Genomic DNA, 22518 nt, shown 5'->3' on the forward strand with positions numbered 1-22518 from the left:
CCAGCTCCATAAAGCCAGAATCGCCCCCAAAGCCAACTCACTGCATCCCCAAAGGCTGTTGTGAATCAAGCCTTTAGGAACGATTTGAATGACTCCAAATATTAGAACAGCTGGCCTTGGTTTATTGGTTTACTTTCAACACGGGTTGTGGGTAGGGGTGGGTGGGAAAGAAGCATAAATCTTTATTGCTCTCCTTCTTATGCCCTTTGGTAATCTTCCTTTCTCCTCCCCCCTACTGCTTGTCCCCCTCTTGTTGCTGAGCAGTGGCCTGGCACAAGGCCCTCTGGCACCATAACCATTCGTCATCCGCTCACTTCCAATGGCCCTTTCTTCACCTTTCCTACAGCGACCCCAGGCAGGCCACGTTCCTGTTCTCCTTCACCTGATTTTTGCTGTGTCAGCAACAGCAAGAGGCAGCATGTGACACTGCAAATTGGGGGGGGGAGAGAAACCTCAGTGCAAGATTGATTAATCACGATCTAATTGCAGCACCTTGACACAGACAAGATGCCTCTTAACTTGGAATCATCCATGGAAATCTTGTACCAGATCCAGGGATTTGCTGTAACATATAATTAGTGTCAAAAATAAAATCAAGCTGGGAGAGCCCCAAGAAGAGTTCACACTGCTCTTGCTTCCATAGGGAGCTTCCTCTCTTTTCTTGAAATGATGGTCTCATTATGGAGGTTGCTGAGAGGCTCAAAGGATAATGGAGTTCAGGCTACCCTTGGGCAGGATAGGCCCGACTGGTAGGGCTCACATGGAAGGGTATTGCACTTCCTTTGCATATAGAAGAGATGGGCTTCAGTCTCTGACATCTGAAGATAGGCTGGGCAAGACTCTTGTCTGAAATCCTGCAGAGCTTCAGCCAGTTGGTGTAAGCCAGGGAGTCACCAGACTATGGCCTGGGGATCACATCCAGCCTGCTATATGATTTTATCTGACTGCCAGCAACTTTTTTTCTCTCTCAGAGCATTTGTTAATGTTTGCCGTTTTTACTCCTTATGTATCATTTCTCAGTTTAAGTGTGGCATTGTTCCTTTGAAATTGTCACATTTCTCTTTTGTTCTGAATCAGATCATGTTACCAAAAAAAAAAAAAAAATTCATTCATTTAAATTTCATTCATTCATTTATAAAACTTTTTTTTTGCCCACAAAAATGTGTAAAATATAGTATGTGGCCCTCATACTGAAAAGTCTGGAGACCAAAGCAATGCTGAGCTAGAGGGACCAAGGGTCTAGAATGGCAGCTTCAGGATGAACATACACCTTAGCATTTTTTTAACTGTAACCAGTCATAAAAGGCAACAATCACAGTGGTTCCTGGCACAACCCTGGAAGGTGGTAGAGAAAGCCTCCAGGGGAACACTCGCCTGACCCGTCAAAGCGGCTTTGTAAACAGTGCGGTTCTTTGGCAGCAGTGTGCAGACCAACCTCTGCCTGTTCCCTCAAACAACAACATAGGGAGGATCAAGCCTGTGCCCGCAGGGTCCTGCTGCATCAGTTTTGCTGAGAAAAGGAATTGTAGTTTGTGACCTACCCCTGCCCCCCTGGGAAATGGCTGCCAGGCCCTTCCCAAGTGCTGGAGGTATACAGCTGCAGCGCCCAGCTCCGTTCCTACGACATCTCCCAATCCCGTGGTTTGTTTATCAGCACTAGGCATTGTCAGGCCTTGAAAAGCCTGTCTCCTACTCAGAAGGCCTTCTCCCCCAAGTCCTGAATGTGGTAAGAAGGCAGCACTGCCCATGCTCAGAGGAACTCTCTTCCTCAGCCTGTTCACAAGCGCAATCAAGGAAATGTATAAAATGAAACCCACCAAGTGTGTTTACTTCTAAACGCAGGTTGATTGGAGGTATACCTCCCGAAATACTTGAAGCAGTGTGAAAACCGTGGAAGCTTAACAGACTTTTAGCAATGGCCCAAGCACACATGCACCTGCTCTTATGAGTCTCTCTATACCTCCTTCTTCAGCGTTCACTTCCTGGTGTGAGTAGGAAGAGAGCCATTGTCAGAAAGCTGAGAGGAAGATGGAATGGAAAAGACTGCATTTAGGTAAGCTGGGACCCATCATCTGGGAAAGGAGCCCCCAGATGCCTCATCCTCAGGAGCAAAGAAAAACATCTCTGAGTGTCCACTTAAAGCGGTTGTGAGCACTCTCTCATGCCTATTTGCACACTTGAAAAATCCAAGCTCCAGTTGCAAGATGGGCCATGCTGTGAAATCAAAATGTTCCCACTGTTTGATGGTTATGCTACTTGTATTCAATTCATCATTTGAAAGGCTCTTTTGCAATAGTATTTCTGAGACCCAAACCACATGTGCAGAAATTCACCGCTCGGAAAAGCTTGGTGTGTGTGGTTGCAAAACCCATGTGGTTCTCAATAGCCATGAGTTTGGTAGGTAAGACTGGCTACTAGCAGATTCCTTCTCCACAGCACCTCTTTTTGTTTTCAGCTTCCCAACTCTACAATTTCAGCTAAGTCTCTGCAGCCTCAACCAGGGCTACAGGCAAGGAGTGAGCTCCACATGGGGCCGTGAAATCACTTCTCACTTGTGGCAGGAGGAACTCGCTTCTCCCACCATTTGATCACACTTAACCAATGGCCTGCACCTCTGAAGAGAGGATGCGCAGCATTGCGGTGCACCACCAATGTGGCATTTGCTGTATCCTGTGGCATTTGTGGGGGAAGGTTTCCTCAGGGAAAGGGAACATTTCCCTTCCCCCGAGGAGTCCCTGCAAGCCCAATGGGTAGAGGTGTTTGAAAATGGTGTGTTTTTTGTTGTTGTTATTTTGAAAACTTGTTGAACTAAAATGCAAAATGTGGTGTTTTGTGCCTTTATCCACAACTGAATACACAACTCCAGGGCTCCTTACTTATTACCTATGAATAGAGGTGTTTGAAAATCACCTCTATTGATGGGTCACCTAGAACCTGTTATAGGTCACCTGGAACCTGCGGACTGAGCAATATCACTGGGGCATGTCCGTGTGGACCTACAAAGGAGGATCGGGTCTGGGAATGGGGGTCAGCATTTGGCGGGCACCATTGCTGGGGGATCCGAACCAGTTGTTTCTGGGATTGGGATTATTTCAGGATTTGTAAAGGATGTTCTTTGTGTGTTCGCTTTCCCTAACTTTGTCTTCTTCCTCTGGATATACAATTTGCAAGACAGCAGCAGACGTTGGGGGCCTTGAATGTCTGACCAGAGTCTCGGAACAAACAGTGTCTGTTGATTCACAAATAGTCCAGAACACCTTCGCATAAGCAGGCAGGCCTGACTTCAATGGTACTGCTTGGCATAAGGACATATACAGTCTATGATTAAAGGGAATAATAGAAAGGAATTCAAGAAATCACCTCTGGTAATAAAAAAGGGGTAGGGACAGGAGTTGTTTTCTCCTTCAGTTTAAGAATCTGCATTTTGGAAGGCATACAGACAAAAGGACTTTCTGTTTTACTCTGCCTTTTACACTTGGACTGTTCTCAGTGCATTTTATGCTGCTGTTTTGGTCATCATATTTTGACACTGGTTTATCTTTGTGTTAGCTGCCCTGAACAACTTCAGAGTGGGGGGGGGGGAGGCAGAATATGCTTTTTAAAATAACCAACAGCCCAATTTTATCTGCGGGATACACTGATAAACCACCAGGTCTGCCAGCATATCCTGCAGGCACCATCATGGCCACCCCTGTGCCATTCTGTGGAGCTCACCAGCAGCAGTGCTCCACAGACTGGCTGTCATCTGGTGTCAGCTGGTAGCAGGGGCAGATCAAGGATGGAAAGGTGGGATCTTGGCAGAAGTGGCAGTTGCCAGATCTTCAGAGCATGGCAAGCCCAGGCACACAAACTGCCATTCTTCAGATCTATGCCAGCAAAAGAACTGGCGTTGATCTGAAGAGTTCCATAGGAGACCAGGAAGCCACCAGAGAGACAAGTACAATTTTTCTTCATCTCTCCCAGCCTGATTGGTCCTCTGCTTGTGCACAGGATACAAATGACTGTTACATTTGCATTCCTGTACACCAGCAGGGGATAGCATTGGACCATAAGTATCTGCAACTAACAGCCCAATCCTGAGCTGCCCGCAGCGCCCAGGTCCGGCAGCTCCGTGGAGGGCTTCTGCTGGATCCTGTGCATCCCGTGCTACCACAGGAGGCTCCTCGGGAGAAGGGGACGTTCGTCCCCTTTCCCCGAGTAAGGGAAGCAGCCCCGCAATGGGGCTACTCACTTTAGCGGTGACCAAAAGGTTGGCACTAAAGTAAAGGCGCTCATGTAGGGCACATTTGCAACTGAGGTCCGTGGCGCAGAGCCATGCCACGGACCTCAGGATTGGGCTCTAAACTTGTTCCAAATCCTTCTCCCCCATCCATAGACTTGAACAGGCAACTACCCAACTTGGCTAGTTCCAAACTGACCTTGGACTTGGGGGCAGCCATTCCAAGCAGACCATCAGTGGTCAATGTCTTCCGTTGTGCTTCCTGAAGGACATTAACAGAACTGGTACAATCTGGCCTGAGTGGGGTGGTGTTTGCATAACAGTTTAGGAAAGGGTCAAATGACTCAACTTCCTACAGAGTTTAACGGTATTTTGATTGAGAAAAACCAAAGTTGTAGGCAAGCAATTATTAGGGAAATATTAGGATGTTCTGAGGCCTACGGTCACGTTAGGAGAGTCTGGATGCCCAGACCCGCAGATTTGTTTATCTGCAGGTTTCAGCATCCGCAGGGGTTTCAGGAATGGTACCCCATGGATGCCAAGGCACTACCTTACAACTAATTTTCAATGCAGCAGAAAGCGTCCATATCTGAAGTCTGTGAAATCAGCGTCCAAAGTCTGTGTGATCAAGGTCTATTAGATAGTTCACTGTATCACAGTGGTTGGTGCTGGGCACCAACTTGGGCAATGACTGAGCAATGCCCAGTCTATAGACTCTAGGACAGTGGTTCTGAAACCTTCAGCACCGGGATCCACTTTTTAGAATGACAGTCTGTTTTGGACCCACTAGAAGTGATGTCAATAACCTGCAAGTGGTGTCATGGCTGGAAGTGAGGCTGTGCTTTCCTGAGAACCTACCTGAGAACCTTCCTGAGAACCTACCATCAGGTAGGCCCTGCTTTCCTGAGAACACAGCAAGCACTGAAATTGCCCATGGCAAGCACTGAAATTATGCCATTTTCCCTAGACAGGCAGGCTATAAAAATTAGGTGTGGGTGTGCGCCCCCGATGACCACGTGACCACATGTGGTCGTCGGATATGTGATCCCGATGTTAGTCGGAATGTTGCTAAGGGCTGCACACCTGTACATCTAAAATAAAACTGTAGAATGCAACAACAAAAAACATAGACATATATATTTTAAAAACTATCAGCAGCAACCAATCACAGACATAATGGATGAACACAAGCACATAAAATACAATAACCAATTAATAATAAAACCACCAATAAAACCAGCAATTGTCAGCAGGTGTCAGGAATTCTTTTCCTAGATGTACAAAGGATGAACTGAAGAAAGTCAACCCAGGTATAGATTATTTTAATACTGAAAATTGCATCTAAATTCTCAACAGTGCGAGAGATTTTGTATATGTTGAGTTTAGAATCACATCTTAGAGCCCAATCCTGGACTCGACGCGCCAGCTTATTGCCGGTGTGCACTGTCGCAAACGTGCTATAAGGCATGTTTGCGAGGCCTAATGCCAGGCCAGTGCCCGTGCTAGCCCAGCGCTGGCCAGTGCTGGGCTAGCGCTAAGCAGGTGCCCAGCCTTCCCCGCTCAGCGGTGGCATGGACCGCTGAGCCGCGGAGAGTAAAGCAGGGGCAGAGGGAGGAGGCGTACAGGGGAGGGGGGAGGCAGGCGGAGGACAGAGAGAGAGCAGGGAGGAGGCATCACAGGGAGGCAGGGAGAGGGCGGGGGGAGGTGTGACAGAGCGGCAAGGGAGGGAAGTGGGATGGATCCTGAGCGTTTGTGTGGGGCTCGTTGCCCGACACGAATGCTCTTCCCTCACCACTGACCTTTTGGTCAACGGTGAATCAAGTAGCCCCATTGTGGGGCTACTTCCCTTACCCAAGGAAAGGGGACAAAAGTCCCCATTTCCCGCGGTGCTGCCCGTGGCTGCCCGAGGTGTGCAGGATGCAGCAGCAGCCATTTTTGGTGCTGCCAAAGCCGCACACCCCGGGAGCTCAGGATTGGGCTGCCCAGCTCCTTTGAGCCCTATGGACGGGACAGAACAGAAACCAATTTTAAATTTATTTTTAAATACACCGTATATTAAACTGCCACTGGATCAGAGGTGGAGGAAAGCATCATCACAGGACGCAATGCATGGATTCTGTTTTAGCCTCCTTCCAACGTGTTCCTTTTCTCCCCTGTATCAAGGGCCCCATGAGCTCTAAGGCTGCAATCCTATACACCAGGTGTGCTCAATAGGTAGATCGCGATCTACCGGTAGATCGCAAGGCAAAATGAGTAGATCGCGGAGTGCTGAACCCCCCCCTTCAGGTGCCTCTGGGAGGAAACGCCAGGAGTAAGGCCCATTGTACTCAATGGGGCTTACTCCCAGGTAAGTGTGGCTAGGATTGCAGCCTCACAGCCTAATCCTAGGCATGTCTACTCAGGAGTAAGTCCCGTTATACTCAGTGGGGCTCAAGGTACACCAACATACATTGTACACATAAATGTTATATGTTATGATGGCACGAACATTATAAAAAAAACTCTGGTAGATCTCCGGGCCTTGCTGGGTTTCAAAGTAGCTCTCGAGCCAAAAAAGTGTGAGCACCCCTGCTATACACACTTTTCTGTGAGTAAGTCCCATAGAACACAATGGGACTTACTTTGATTGGCACGGATACTTATGGTACGCTAAAGTGAAAGTAAATGTTGAATTTATGTTGAATCATTATTTTACAATGCATGTCTAACATAATGATTCAACATTTACTTTCACTTTATCATACCATAAGTATCCATAAGAGAATATGGAACAGATATAAAAATAGGTTTTATAGCAAAATTCCACTATCAACTTCACCACAAGAAGCATACTTTGGATTGACTACAGCACAGGGAGATAAATTGTTATTATATAGAAATCTATTGAGTTTTACCCAGGGGCAATGTAAGTTGAAGTCTAGAGAAGAAATAACAGAAGAAGGTTTTAATTGTCAATGTTTTTTATTTGTACAAATATCAGAAAGATTTAAAATCGATAAAAAGTAATATGGATTTGAACAGGAGTCAATTTTGGAAAAACAATTAAAATCAGAAGATCAGATAATTTCTACGATTTGTAAGTTGTTGCTGAAATTTGAAATGGCAAATGAACAGGTTTAAGAATGTATGATTCATTGGGCTAAAAATGTGGGTCATGAGCTTTCTATGGAAAAATGGGAGAAATTATGGATAAGGCATATGAAATTTACTTTAAATGTCAACATCAAGGAAAACGTTTATAAGATTATTTATAGATGGTATATGACACCAAGCTAAGATGTACAAAAGTATGTCACACAAGCATTGGAAATGTAAAAAACAGGAAGGATCTTTTAACCATATGGGGTGGAAAAGGTTAAAAAAAAAAGTACTGGATACAACTACATGCACAGATGCAGTTGATTTTAAGAACAAATGTGCAAATGAAGTCTGAAGTCTTTTTGTTGGGTAGATCCATCCAACAATAGATGAATATGTGGAAAAAAAGATTCAAAATTTTATTTTTATACAAGTCATGTCTTATCTGCCAGGGTTCCATTCCAGAATCTTCGTGAATAAAAAAAATCCGTGTATAAAAAAAACAGTGGAAAAATAGATTTAAGGACCCACTTCCAGGTTTCTTGCCCCTCCATTGCTCCTAATAAGGTTGTGTCTTGACATTCACAGGGGTTTGATTCTGGAACTCCCTGAATCCACATAATAAAATGTGTTAAATAAAAGAAATTTTTGTAAAAATTAAAAAGTGTGTCTTTACAATTGTGGTTTAAAAACAGCTTTTCTTACTGTTGTAGAGAGGCAGTCAGCAATTAGAAATGCAAAGGACTCCTTGCCTTTGCTTGGCTCAGCCGAAGAATGGAATGATCACTTGCGTGACTGTCTCTCTACAACAGTAAGAAAAGCAGGTGTTTTGTTTTTTTAAACTATGATTTTAGAGAGATGCCTTTTCCCCTTCTCCAGGGATCAGCACATTCCTTCTCATTTGCAGTGGCCATTCGTGTTGAGTCAAATCCGTGTATTAAAAAATCAGTGTATAACAAGGTTGGACCTGTATATGATAAGTGTGGCTAGAATACTTTATGCACAATAATGGAAAACTAGACACTCCGTCAATAGAATCCCCTTATTCTGGCTCAGACCTGCACCCAAGGCTGTTTGGAAATGAGACAGCAAAATAGTCAGCATATATCTGAGGAGTCCAATTGGCAGGCAGGTGTCCTACTGGAAGGTAAATAAAAATACTGAAGATAATGTGGCAAAAAGCAGGGCTTGTTACTCAACCCCAAAGGAGCCAGAAATTTCCTTTCTCTGGAGGAAAATTTTTAGGTAACTGTTGCTGTCTGTAATGGAGGACTGAATTATCTCTCAGAGAATTCTCAGAGGGATAACTGTCATTTGTGCTTCAAGACACTTCTTTCCTAGCGACCAGCACTTCAGTTCACCCCACATAGCCCACAGTGGGCTAAGCAGAGTCAATTAAGGAGACAGGACCAAAGTGAGCTCAAAGTCTTTCCAAATCTCCACACCACTCTTCGTTTAAAGATTAAAAAATTCCCAAATCCTACTCCAGGATTGCCACCTGTAGCAGAGACCTGGGTCTTCAAGAGGATTTTCAGTAAAGAAAGAGAAAGTGGTAAGTAAAGTGAAGCGATTCCCCTTCTTAGGAAGGGGCGTCCCCTATTATAAGGCTTTTAGGGGCTACCTGAGAAGGGGGGTACCAAAGCCTAACATAGGCCTAAATGAGGTCTAAAGAAAAGCCTACAATTAAAATTTCACTAACAAGGGAAAATCATTTGTTTGACCTGCCCCAAATCTAATTCAAAACTGTTCCATAATTTATGCTTGAGGCAGGGGACTGTAACTTAATTGAAAGAGGTACCCTAATTATTTCTCTTGGGTAAAGAGTTCATTCTGACCTAGTGTAACTATCGGACACATTCTGGATGCCAATTTAGAGGTAATGCAAAATTCACAGTAATTGGCACCTGGCTGCTTTTGGCAGAACGATGTACAGCTTCAAAGGGCCACAAGTGCCAATTCTCAGAGCATTGAGCCTGCTTCCACAGGGACATCCAATGCCCTTGTCTTTGAAAGTACTGAGAGGGCTAGGCTTTCCTGCTAACACAGACTATGCTCCCTATGAGACATTGCAAATGGCCAAACTTTGATTCAGGGCATCCGGAAGTCAACCTAGGATTTACAACACTATGGGATCATTTCTGGAGTGAGCTCCTAAAGGAACTGACTTTCAGCGGCAGACCTCCCCAGCCCCGAACCTGGGGCAAAGGTCTGCAATGGCACCCCTGTGGGCTGTTGCCACCCCCCACACAAAAAGCCACCCCCCACTCACCTGAGGCTCACAGAGCCTTGCACAACCTTCACCCGTGTCAGCGAAGCCTCTCTGAGGTTTCCCAACACTTTAAACTATGCTTCTGGAAAACCGGAAGCACAGTTTCTGCCCGTCGGGAGCCTCAGAGAGGCTTCCGTGGGGTCCTAGTGGCTCACGCCCAGGGCTTTTGCCCCAACAGACCTCATGGCAGGTCCGCAACTGCTGGCTTTTGCAGCTTGATGGTCCTTGATGGTTCATCCACAGTCCTAAATGGGTGCTGATATTGTTTTGCATCTTACAAAGGGTGCAGTAGCTAATTCTGGAGGCCAGATGCTTCATCAGTGTGAACTTCTTAATTGAATTTGGCCAAAGTTACTGAAGTCACCTATGGTTTTCAAATGTTTTTGCATGTAGCTATTCTAAGTTAGGAAGTTCCCAGGATGTGGCTTTTGTTCACTGGGTCAAATGTACTGTGTAGGCAAGGTGGCCAGATTGATAGAACGGGAAGAGATGGTGACTGCTCTGACAAATAAAAGTGTGACCTGCCTCTGGGATCTGAGGCCTCCTGCCATCAGTCCAGTTTCAAAGTCATGCACCTGGCCTGGGTTTAATCACACAACACTGGACCTGAAGAATCAGTCAGCACTTCTTGCAGATACTTCTCAGAGCCTTCTTTCCCCCTCTGAGCTCTCCATGCCATTTCACTATTTATGCAAGAATACTTATGCAGTTTCTCTCTCCAGCATGTTCTACACACAGAAGGAGAGCCCAGACACAGGAGGAAGTGTCCTCCAAAACACATCCATCTCCTTCAAAGGGCAGCCAAGGGACAAGATGTTGAAGGCCTTCCAGATAATTTATGGCGTCACATCCCCAGGTTGGACCCAGATCAAGAGACCCAAATCTGGGCTGGCCAGAAGGAGAGGATGTGGGGACATCAGGTGTAGCAGCAGCTCTACCCAGGTCATGCAGCCTGGCCACCAGTTCCTGTTGGCAATATCCACTGCAGTACTATCCAATAATATCCAATTCAGCAATATCCACTGAATATCCACTGCAGCATAGTTCCTACCTGGGACATCTATCTGTTAAGAGCCAAAGGATCCTCATTACCTAGAAAGATCACATTTTCATAGTTCTCCATCGTGACTTCTTCATAGAGTAGCTTTTGGTATGTATTCAGCAGGGCCCATTCTTCACTGATGAAATACAGAGCTACCTCCGCGAATGAAAATGGGCTCTGAAAGAAAAGGAAGTGTCCTGTTAGCAAGTCATGACTGCAGTCCAAAGGGAGAATTGTATTCCAGTTTGCCTGGAAGGACAAAACATTTCTAAATTTGAAAGCACAGTCTCATACACATTCTCTCTCAACTTGGCAATTCCATTTCCACCTTCCAGCTCCAATGAAGATTCCCAAGTTTCCTGAAAGGAGGCTCAAAGGGTCCTTTCTTTTCATCCCAGTTTTCAAACTTACACCACAATCATAAGAACATAAGAACAGCCCCACTGGATCAGGCCATAGGCCCATCTAGTCCAGCTTCCTGTATCTCACAGCGGCCCACCAAATGCCCCAGGGAGCACACCGGATAACAAGAGACCTGCATCCTGGTGCCCTCCCCTGCATCTGACATAGCTCATTTCAAAAATCAGGAGGTTGCACATACACATCATGGCTTGTACCCCGTAATGGATTTTTCCTCCAGAAACATGTCCAATGCATCCTATGCATGGAAGCCCAGAAGCAAGCCCCACTGCTTCCAATGGGGCATATTCCCAGGAAAGCATACCCAAGATTGAGAACCTTGGGCATTGTGTAGCTGCTTTTAAACATTTTAATTCCCATCACTTTTCCCACTTTCAAAAAAGTTATGTCACTTTCAGCTGCTCTAGCTGAGCAGGTCCAGGTGGCTATCTCCCCACTGAAGCCCCTGCACTATGTTACCAGCAGTGCATTTTAAAAACACATGTAACATGCACATACAAATGGGAAAACAATGGTGTGCAGGGATCCCATGCTGAAGATAATGGCAGGTCTATGTACTTCTGCAAGAACTATGGTGCGCCAAGGTTTACTGAAAAGTGCTTAAGAAACAAAGTGGGGTTTCACTTTAACCCCTGCTAATTGGGTAAGAGGCACTTTTTCAAGTGGGTGCTCCTTTTTTTAGCAGGGGAAGAGTAACTGGCCCATCTCACCCCAGCACTGTCTGTTTTAGTGGCTGTCTGCTGGTATTCTTTTTGCATCTTTTTAGATTGTGAGCCCTTTTGGGACAGGGAGCCATTTAGTTATTTGATTTTTCTCTGTAAACCGCTTTGTGAACATTTAGTTGAAAAGCGGTATATAAATACTGTTATTATTATTTTTTTATTATTTTCACTTTGGACTCACTATTCTAACACACTGAAACTATATAGGGGAACTCCTACCACTAACATCAACTCAGAATGGAGCCCTAAAGAAAGCACCTAAAAGGAGGTGAAAAGGGGAAGGGAGGAGAAACTCCTCTGAAGGAAAAGTGCAGAGACAAGGAGAACATAAGAGAACATAAGGTCTCCCCTTACCTGGCCTGGGTGGGCAGCAGCCATTTTGATTCATCCACAAGGTTTGCTTTGCTTCAATTCTCTACTATCTGTCAGGAAGAGAAAGGAAACCAGTATGAGTTTTTTTAACCTGGTATAATACTTCATGTTCATGCTTGAGTTCCTTTCCACTATTTATGGCGATGGCTGCAGGGGCAATTGGGCAGATTCAGGAAGGAACATCATGGCTATTAATCCTGATGGCTAAATGCCAACTATCTTCGACAGTGGCAGGCCTAGAGGGCAGCAAGGGAAGAAAAAGCCCCAGGCGCCGTGCCCACAATGCCCCTACCGCTGTCACCTCCACCTATCTGTCAGAGCCATTCTGTGGGCAGGTGAAGCCTTGCGTGGCACTCCAGAACACGTGAAAAAAAAACACGTGACGGCATAGGTTCTTGTCCGACACTGATCTTTGAATGAAGAGGCTGTCTTGGCCAGAGGAGCCTTGCCTCCCTGCACTCACACTGGGGGGGTTGGGGTTCCAGCAATCACCCTGATATCTGCCTCGTGAGAACAGATGGTTTCATAGGTCAGGCAAGAAAGGGAGGCTGGCAATCACTGTAGGAGAAATAAGAACTCATAGTGGGCTGCACAAGGTCCCTAACCTTATGGCTGCCTTGTGGCCGCCAAGGCTCCTGTGGCTGCCAGTCCAATACAGACCACACATCACAGGGGCAGAAGTCCAGAAGGCCCTTCTTTTCTGGGCGTCCCTAGTGCACCTGCAGAGACACAGCCCCATTTCCTTCTTTCTTTCTCTCCCTGCAATCAAGAACCTGCCGCTTCCATTCCCCGTTGGGCCTTCACACACCTGCTTCTCTCACTGGGCTCAGGTTTTCAGATTCCCTCCTTTTACCAAGCCTGTAGCAAAGCTGGACCCTCCACATTTCGGGGTCCCAGGTCACAGCATGGCCTGTTGGGAAACGTAGTCCTTAGGCCCAGAAGACCCATTACGCATCATTAACAAATAGTATATTTGCCACTGATCTTCCCTCTCCCTTTTCCCCATTGCGCAAACTGTCGTGTTTCCTTTGCTCACACCATAAGTTTCAAAGCACTTTTTTCCTCTCTGGCAAGGGGATCTCTGAGTTTGCTGCCAGGCACAGTATTCTTTTTGATCTGTAATGGATTTCTCATAAGAGGCTGGAGAAGTAGTTTCAAACTTTTACCACCAGGACCCACTTTTTAGAATGATAATCTGTCAGGACTCACCGGAAGTGATGTCATGACCGGAAGCGACGTCATCAAGCAAGAAAATTTTTAGCAATCCTAGGCTGCAATCCTACCCACACTTACCCAGGAGTAAGTCCCATTTACTATCATTGTTAAAAGCACATACACAATAGCTTGTTAAAAGTATAGATCTGTAGCATTCCCCAAATACAGTCACATACCATGACAGCATCAAGTCTACTATATTAAAAATAAAATATTGAACTGAATGGGGACTCACTTTAAATTGGCTCATGACCCACCTAGTGGGTCCCGACCCATAGTTTGAGAAACACTGGGCTGGAGAGTTCCTCTTCAAAAAGATATTGATCAGACCTGGTCCCACTCAGCCCCATCTTTCCCTTAAGAACTCTTCCCTTAAGAAAATCTTGTTAGAGGTTTCCAAGAGGGGCAGGAGGGGCGACCGAGAGTAAGTCTCCCCCCCATCCCATACACTGGCCACCTGAATGCTGGGAGAGCTGCAGCCATTGTTTTTGCCTCTGCTTAGCCTTCTGGGTGTCTGACTGGGCTTTTATCCTAGGAATGGGTGCTCCAGCACAGACCTGCTCCATAACAGTTGGCAACAAAGTCATTCAAACCTGGCTCGCTGCCTGCCTGGTGCAGAGCCCAGTACGCACAGGAAGGAAAAAAGCAAGGGTGGTATTGGCCTTTTTTGCCAGTGGCTGCTTGCCTCCCACTTGTCTCCAGGTCTCTTTCCTCACAGACCCTGTAAAGGCCGCCCTGCTTGGGGATGGGGAAGATCGGAAAATGAAAGATCCCAGGAAATTTTTGGGCCCCCTCCTTTGGCTCCCCTCTTTGACCCCGGGCCGGTGCACAAATTACCCCTGCCCCCCTCCCATGGGCCTTGTATTGCTGCACTTGTGAGGCCTGCTGTTGAATTGGCAGCCACAGAAGCCCAATTAAAGTCTTTGTTTACCACCCTGTGGGGATCTTGTTGTTGAGTCTCACGCCCAGGTGTCTGCAAACACCCCTGTCTCACCTGTCCTATCTAATCATCTGTCATTGCTAATCAGGTTCATATGATTGATGGAACCCACCAGTATTTGCACATAGAGGTTGCTAACCCTGGGTTTCTTTCAGCACTTGCCTCCAGTCGTAGTTGCACACCACTGATGTGCCTTCACATTACACAGTTCTTCAAGGAAGTCTCAGCATTCCAGAAACAAATGGTCTCTTACAATAATTGGCTGTGCATTATGTGCTTTTATGCGGAAGGGGGGATTAGCGTACACATGCAAATCAAAGACAATGATTTCGGGTATGGAATTTGCCCTTACATTTGCACATTCCCATCTGTTCCCTGTAGAGACCTGTTACTCTCCTTCATGGCTCCATGTAATGATCTATCACATCCTATGAGGTGTGGCGTTAATGAAGGTGGTTGCCTGGGGCATGCAAGTTTGGAACTTCTGCCAAGCACTTCAACACCCTGGGTCCCTTTCAGGGAGAAGGGCGGGATACAAATAAAGTTTATTATTAACACCACTGTTGACAATCCATGTGACCATGTAAGCACTCAACTACACCTGTGAGTGTGTTTGTGTATGTGTATGCCCTGATGTGGGCACATCCATCACCTCGGAACCAGTGTCAGAGAGAAGACAAGGTCAACCCATTTTGGTATTGTTGTTGTTATTGGTAACTGAATACCTTGAGACATAAGATCAATAGATTCCAGAATATTTGGACCTGTGTGCTTATAACTAAAGCTGGCCCTGGACTTGTTACATTGTTCAGTGTAGACGCTAGCTGTGACTCAGAAAGATCTCTGTGTCAACAGTCCCTGCATCAACAAGAGAAGATGCCACCCATGTTTGCTTTCCACCATGCTTCACAGGCAGTTGTCTGCATACTGGCCCATCCCATTCCCAGCAGAAGAACGATGGCGGGAAAAGTCATCACCTCTGAGGCTTTGTTATTCCTGCCAACTGCGGCAGCGCTACAGGAATGTCTGGGGAATACTTGGCAGGTGACTTGGCTCCTTCCCCCTTTCATTCACTCTCACTCGTTGGCGAGAGCTCCATGGTAATTTGTGCCAGTATTTTTGATTCTGGCATTCTGCATTGCTTGGCATTGCCGTCAGGTCTTCTAGCTCCTACTTGTTCGCAAACGTCACACCTATTGAGGTCCTTGTCAGGTCAAGATCAGTGAGCTATCTAGGCAGTACTAGTGGAGGGTAAGATGACACAAATGCAGGTAAATCCCACCAACCCCCCTATTAGAAGCTGCACCATTGGACCCACATTCACTTTCTACTACTAGCTCTATGATAGGATTCTTACTCAGTGGTCATCCCTTTCACAGTGATCCTATGAAGTAGCCTAGGTCGAGAGAGAGAGAGAGAGATGGGCCACAGAGATGGGGTCACTGCACAGCTTCATGGTGGCATGGGTTATTGAATTCAGGTCTCCTTGGACCCAAGTCAGATGCACTCTACTACATCACGTTAGCTCTCCAAAAATTTTTCCAAAAATAACCCCTCCCAACAAAGCTTAGTTTCAGGAATTATAGAGGCAGCTTGGGAGAAGGGCTCCATTATTAATCATCAATAGATATGGGGAAAGGGATTGATCCTCCCCTTGACCAGTATCAGCCCCAATTAGATTCCTCCCCAGATGCCATTCATTAAAAAAAAAAAAAAAAAGAACCGCAAGAGATACTTTTTAAGGATCTTCTATGTCATAGCTAGTTTGGCCCCAGGTGTCTCTTTCAGTCTCTTCCAGCGTATGGCTTTGAGGTTTTCTGAACAAAGAACTGCAATCTCTTTTATCTCTGTTTTAAAGTCAAGATATTTGTATAAATATTTTATACTTGCAAAATGCAAATTTATATCTTTACCCTCTGGGATCTTGGCATGTACAGTTTGGGCAGGGATTGGGATTTGTTTGTAAGCATTTATGGACCAGTTCAGGTATGCAGCCTTACTTTCTTGTTACTTGATTATTCATCCTTTGGTGTCTGGCAGCTGACTGTGTCCACTGAAAATCATTGTGTCTCCCCCCACAGCCTCTGCTTGCAAGCTCACCCCCTCCCCTGCAGTCTCTCCCCTACCTTGCAGATCTTCCCCTCCCCTTACCTAGAGGTGCTATCACTACTGCTGCATCCTTCTCTACCCTCTCCCTGCCTTTTGAATAAGCAACGGTTAAGGAAGAAAGGACGGGAGGAGTTGAGTGGTTGAGGGCTAGAGTGTCTCTAACAAAATAATAAGGCAGAAAGTAGGTGGAAAAGATTGGAGGAAGAGGGCAATCAGCACCACTTACCAGTTAAAGGAGGGCAAGGGATGGACCAGCCATAGGCAAGGTGGGGCACTCATTGGAGGTGGTTGCTCCTTGCCACCTGAGTCGATCTGCTGGCTGTGGTGTTTGCCTCACTGCATCTTATTGACAGGCCAGCGTTTTGGTCAGTCCATGTTAATTGAGAAAATAGTACCTTTTGAAGTGTTGGCTCACTTACATTTAGTGGTAGTTGAGATCAACTGTCCCTATTCAACTCAATGTAGCATCCCTCCTAATGGCTATGGCTGATGGCGCCTTTCTGGTCCTTTTTAGATTGTGAGCACCGAGGGGGTGGATGGGGAGGAAACCTTTTCTTCTTCTCCATTTCTTGTCCTGTATAAACCACTTTGGGAACTTTTTTTGGTTGAAAAGCAGTATATAAATGTGCATTACCATCAAGTGCCCGATGACAAATGGTGAAGTCACAGGGCTGTTGGTTGCTTTACTGGTTACCTCACACCTACATAGCAGACTGTTGCAGAGATTTTACCCTGATTTCATTCTTCAACAGTGGCTGAGTGACAAGCTCCAATCGCTGTCCTGCCTGTGCTTGAATCTATCCATGGTGCTGCTGCTGCCGGAAAAGTGTGGAACTTCCTCCATGGGCATACCCTCCTTTCTTTTCAGTATACCTCTGTGGTCATTGGAGGACCGAAACAAGTCTTGACGGAAATTGGGCATGACGTAATAAACTGAACAAGAGTGTCGGGAAAATAATGTCTTTGGAGAAGCTTAACTTTACAATATGGGCAAGATGTGGAAAGAGGCTTGCCCAAGGCTGCCCAGGAAGCCAGTGGCAGAGGGTGTGTCCAAGTGCATTTTGTTGAGCACTAACTCCCAAAGAATCCACCTCCTTGCATAATCCTAAATACTCCCAGTTTCCAGAAAAAATGATTCACTACTAAGATTTGCTGCCCTGGGCATGAAAATGTAGAAACCCAGACAGGTCATAGATGGCATAACGGCAAGTTCTTTGTTTCTTTCCCTACCTGAAGCACCAAACTCCTGAATGCTCTGAACATAGAGGAACTGCTACATTTCCTGTTAGAACCAGCAGCACTAAAAGGAGCTCCGAAACCCATGCTTGGCATATTATTGGAGGTCCCAGTTATTTACTAAGTGTTCATTGAAGAACACTTCATGAGTACTGTAAACAGCAACTGTTACCCTGCAGATGCCTGATCTTGTCTGATCTTAGAAGCTAAGCAGGGTCAGGCCTGGTTAGTATTTGGATGGGAGACCACTTGAGAATACCAGGTGCTGTAGGCTTATACCATAGTCTTTCGAGACTGAAGGTCGCCAACCAACCAACCAAATGTTTAAAGCAGGAACTGTTTGTGTGGTCTGGAGGCAAGTGTCAATGGGTGGCTTGTTAATAGTGAACTTCTGGTACAAGCATGTTTAATATTGTTCAGCTAATATTCATGGACTGATAGTTACTGCAAGCAGCCAACATGAAGGCCAGAAGAAAGAGCCAGCAGTCAAGGGAACAAAACTGAATTCCTCCACTAGACAAGAGCAGGTGAATAGTGGGCTTCCATCAAAGGCACGGCCACAAATAAGTCTGTGCCAACTAATTTCAATAGGATTTGAATCTGCAGATAGTAGGAGTAGCTTGATCAGTTCACATCTCACCAAGCTGAGGCTTAGCCATGCAAGTGCTGTTTGTCGGTAGGAAAGCCATTATTGGACTGGAGAGTCAGACTCTTCTGGAAGGGATAGCAGTCCTTCCAAACCCCTAGGTTCTCAAGGTGGGCTTACTCTTGAATCCCAGTGGTGCATCTGGAGGATAAGGTCATTCATTGCTCTGGCCATGGCCAGAGTTCTTTTGCACACGTTTAACTGGGGTACACACTGAGGCTGTTCTGTGCTGTCTGTTCTGTCTTGGAGGTTAGATTAGTGGGTACATGGGACAGGGTCTTCTCAGTGCTGGTGTCCAAGGCTCTGGAACTCCTTTTCTCTGAACGCCCATTTAGACCCCTCTCTTGCAACCTTTCAAAGGATTGTGCAACAGTCCAAAAAACAACCATGTAAAGTATAATTAATACATATGCCCTGTCTCCCATCCCAAGGACTGCTCCACTTCAATTCCTATAGTGGAATTGTACATAGAACTCAAGGTCCTTTTCCTACCCTTTCGTTCTACTACAGAAGTTAGTGGTTTGCTACTGAAGGTTGTAATTCCTCAAAGTTCATTCGCATGGGGACTTTGGAGTCTAAAATTGTCCTTCAAGGGTTGCAAGATGCTAGTGCACCCTGTGAGACTTTAAAGACTTATATCCACCTTTTAAATTATACCAGCCTTAGAGGTTTTAGGTATACAAATTTCAGGGCTCGTGAGAGGGAGGTAAAGGGGGTAATTTGCACCTGCGCCCAGGCTCAAAAGGGGGGCAGGAACCCAAGGAGGGGGCCCATAAATTTCCTGGGATCTTACATGTCCACGTGGGATGCTAGGGTTGCTACCATGAATGTACAGCAGTGGATGCTGCTGCAAGCCACATACACCATGCTGAGGAACGCATTCATGACACTCCTTAACACTGGCGTCGCTAGGGGAGTGAGCGGGGTGCGGGCCGCACCAGGTGATACGCTGTGGGGGGTGACGCACCACGCGCCCCCAAGCCCGCCCCCTGCACTCTTACCAAGCGCGCGATGCTACAACCTCAAACCTGAAACTGAGTTCCTGCCCTTCCAAACTTGGCTGCAGTTACATCTAGTGTCATGCGCGTGTGCGAGCCTCGCGCATGTGCAGGATGCTAGAGGCACCTGCAGCCGAGTTCGGAGGTGCCTGCGAGCCCTTCCAAACTTGGCTGCAGTTACATCTAGCGTCATGCACGTGTGCGAGCCTCGCGCATGCACACAGTGCTAGAGGCACTGCCCACTGCACAGAAGGAGGTCCAGCATGGGGGGTGACACACTGGCCTCCTGCACTGGGTGACACAAAGCCTAGTGACACCATTGCTCCTTAACACAGTGTAAAATCTGGGAGGAAGCTGGCCTGCTACAGTAGCTTTTAGGCTTGTGGATCTGCTAACCATGATGGAGTGTATAGGAGCTCAGGGACACAGCTGCCGGACTACAGCTGCTGAAGTACATTTTGATGCAAACAGGATACTTTCCATTCTAGTGTGAGCCTAAATACGATGATGCTAATTTCCTGCAATGATTTTCTATATTTAAAAGATTTTAGAGAGAAAGTTTGTGTGAGCTTCTATATTACTATTATCTAGGTGCCAGTACTGTGTTGGTGGGTTAATCTGGTAGACCTAGACTCCAAAGGCTTTTCCAGCTGTTGCCACACCCTCCTCCAGCTGTTGCCCTGTTTTGCCCCTTCCCCACCCCCATTCCGCCCACATTCATTGATACTCTCCCCTTGCCCCCTTTGGGAAGGGACCCAAAAGAAACTTTTTAGCCCCTGATAAAATTCCTCTCAGAGCCCCTGGCAAACTCAGGCAAGACACCTGTCTATAAGTTGACTCCACAGATAAGTCGAGGGCAGGTTTTGAGCCAACAATCATGGAATTTTCTATGACCCTCGGATAAGTCTGGGGTTAAACTTAGGGGGGTGTTTGACTATAGTTTTGTCTGGTTTTACCTGAGGCCAGATCCTGAAAAATAACCTACCACTAATTGTTACCTAAGAACTGTAGTCTCTATTAAAAACATAATAAAAGATCATAAGATACATTTTTATTCTTTTTTAAATTCTGGTCTTCACCGCCTTTTTGTAAACACTATCAGAGTAAGTGCACTGTAAACAACATACCAGTAAAACAGTGGTTCCCAACCTGGTATTCATGTACTCCCAGGGACACTCAACAGGACCTTTAGGGGTACTTGAAAAAGAATGGAATAATGGCAGAAAAAGGCAGGTTGTGCTCCAGAATGCTTTGCAGGGCCAGCAAGGCAGGAAGGAAGGTAGCTAATTGGCTGTGAAAGCCCCACCAATAGCTAGTTTTTGGTCATCAATTCATGTATGAATCAGTGACTGAAAACCAGCACAGTAAAAAAGCTGAAACATAATATGGAAAGTGATCAATCAGCCAGAATTTCTCAGCACGTTTCTGGTGCAAAACAGTGCAAAGCCAGAGTCTTCTGTTCCTCAAACAGATAAAAAGAGAAAACACTGTGATGAATACACAAAGTCTGTGTTTTCATAGAGAGGAGATGAGGGCTTGTATTATTAATTGCCAACATTTTGCTAATAGAAAGGGTACAGTTTCTGGAAATGGGCTGCCAAGGGATATGCAAGTGAAAAGGATTGAACCATGAATCAAATCCACCTTTAAGGTGTCTGGTGTGTTAAGCCAGAAGCTCTACATACAGCATATAACACATAACTAGGAGTGTGCAATTCAATTCACAGCAGAGAGATGAGATATTTGCAGCCCTTTTTACTCAGAAGTAGACCCACTGCTTTCCATGGGTGTTATTCTGAAGTAACAGAAACAGTTATTTTGAAACAGAGACGCCTGCGTTGGCTCGGTCATGTCGTGAGAATGGATGATGGCCGGATCCCAAAGGATCTCCTCTATGGAGAACTCGTGCAAGGAAAGCGCCCTCAGGTAGACCACAGCTGCAATACAAGGACATCTGCAAGAGGGATCTGAAGGCCTTAGGAGTGGACCTCAACAGGTGGGAAACCCTGGCCTCTGAGCGGCCCGCTTGGAGGCAGGCTGTGCAGCATGGCCTTTCCCAGTTTGAAGAGACACTTGGCCAACAGACTGAGGCAAAGAAGGAAGGCCCATAGCCAGGGAGACAGACCAGGGACAGACTGTACTTGCTCCCAGTGTGAAAGGGATTGTCACTCCCAAATTGGCCTTTTCAGCCACACTAGACGCTGTTCCAGAACCACCTTTCAGAGCGCGAAAGACCTTCAGTCTTTCGAGACTGAAGGTTGCCAACATGTATTCTGAAGTAAGGGTGCACTGAACTGTCGCCTGGGAAGGAGGGTCCCATCCTGGTGTTTCCAAAAACAGACCTGCTTTGCAAGCATTTGCCAAGCAGAACCAGAACCAGGCTCCAGCAGAAGGAAGGAGATGAAAAGGTTAACTTTGGCTGGAATTTCCCAGTTGCTGTAGAAAGGATCTCTGCCCTGCCTGCCTGGTGCCTGCCTGCTGCTTGAGAAACTGGGCGCCTGCCTGTCTGCCGCTTGAGAACCAAAACTGTTCAGAGTTGAAAGGCTCTGCCCTCTGATTGACCCGGAGATCAGGCAAAGCGAGAATTGGAGCTTGATTACTTGGCAAAAATTTCACATACTGTACTATAGGTGAGTATCTACGGTAAATTGATGTTTCATTACCATTTGTTATTCCAAAAGTCTCATGGAGAAGAAGACATCTTTAGCTAACCGACCAAACAATAAATGGAAGTAGAGAACATATGCCCCAGTTTTGGGATACTGGAACCTCTTGAGAGGCTGGACATATTTTTTTCTGTGAATACACAAAACCTGTCTGTTTTATAGCAGCTTAAAGTGTCATCACTTCTCCTAAATATTCTGTAAATTATTCTTCTCTCCATGCTGGACATTTTATGTTACTGACGTCAAGCCCCCTTTGCAGAAACGTTCTTTTCAGGATTGTTTGAGAAGAAATTTCTATTCAGCAAATTGAAGTTAGTAGCATATACACACCCTCCCACCATTTCCTTTCCAAGCCACCATTTCGATTGGTCTCCACCCCAAATCAAGCAAATACATCAGATTTCAGTAATTTAAAAAAAAAAATATTTATTCTTCAAGGATAATAAATAACAGTTCAATATAGCACCAAGGAAACAGACATAAATGGACAGTTTTAGTTATGGAAATGTAGTCATTTTAAATACAGAAAAAGCATAAAACATTTGATTTTTTTCCTCTTTCAAAAATATAATTTTTATAGAACTTG

The 22518-nt window shown here is 45.8% G+C and overlaps 1 pseudogene; it reads left to right on the forward strand.

Moving 5' to 3' along the window:
* Positions 1–17776: 17776 nt before the first annotated feature.
* LOC136642849 (5S ribosomal RNA) lies at positions 17777–17896 on the forward strand (annotated as a pseudogene).
* Positions 17897–22518: the final 4622 nt, after the last annotated feature.

This window comes from Tiliqua scincoides, chromosome 2 (genome assembly GCF_035046505.1).
Source record: "Tiliqua scincoides isolate rTilSci1 chromosome 2, rTilSci1.hap2, whole genome shotgun sequence".
Classification (NCBI taxonomy): domain Eukaryota; kingdom Metazoa; phylum Chordata; class Lepidosauria; order Squamata; family Scincidae; genus Tiliqua; species Tiliqua scincoides.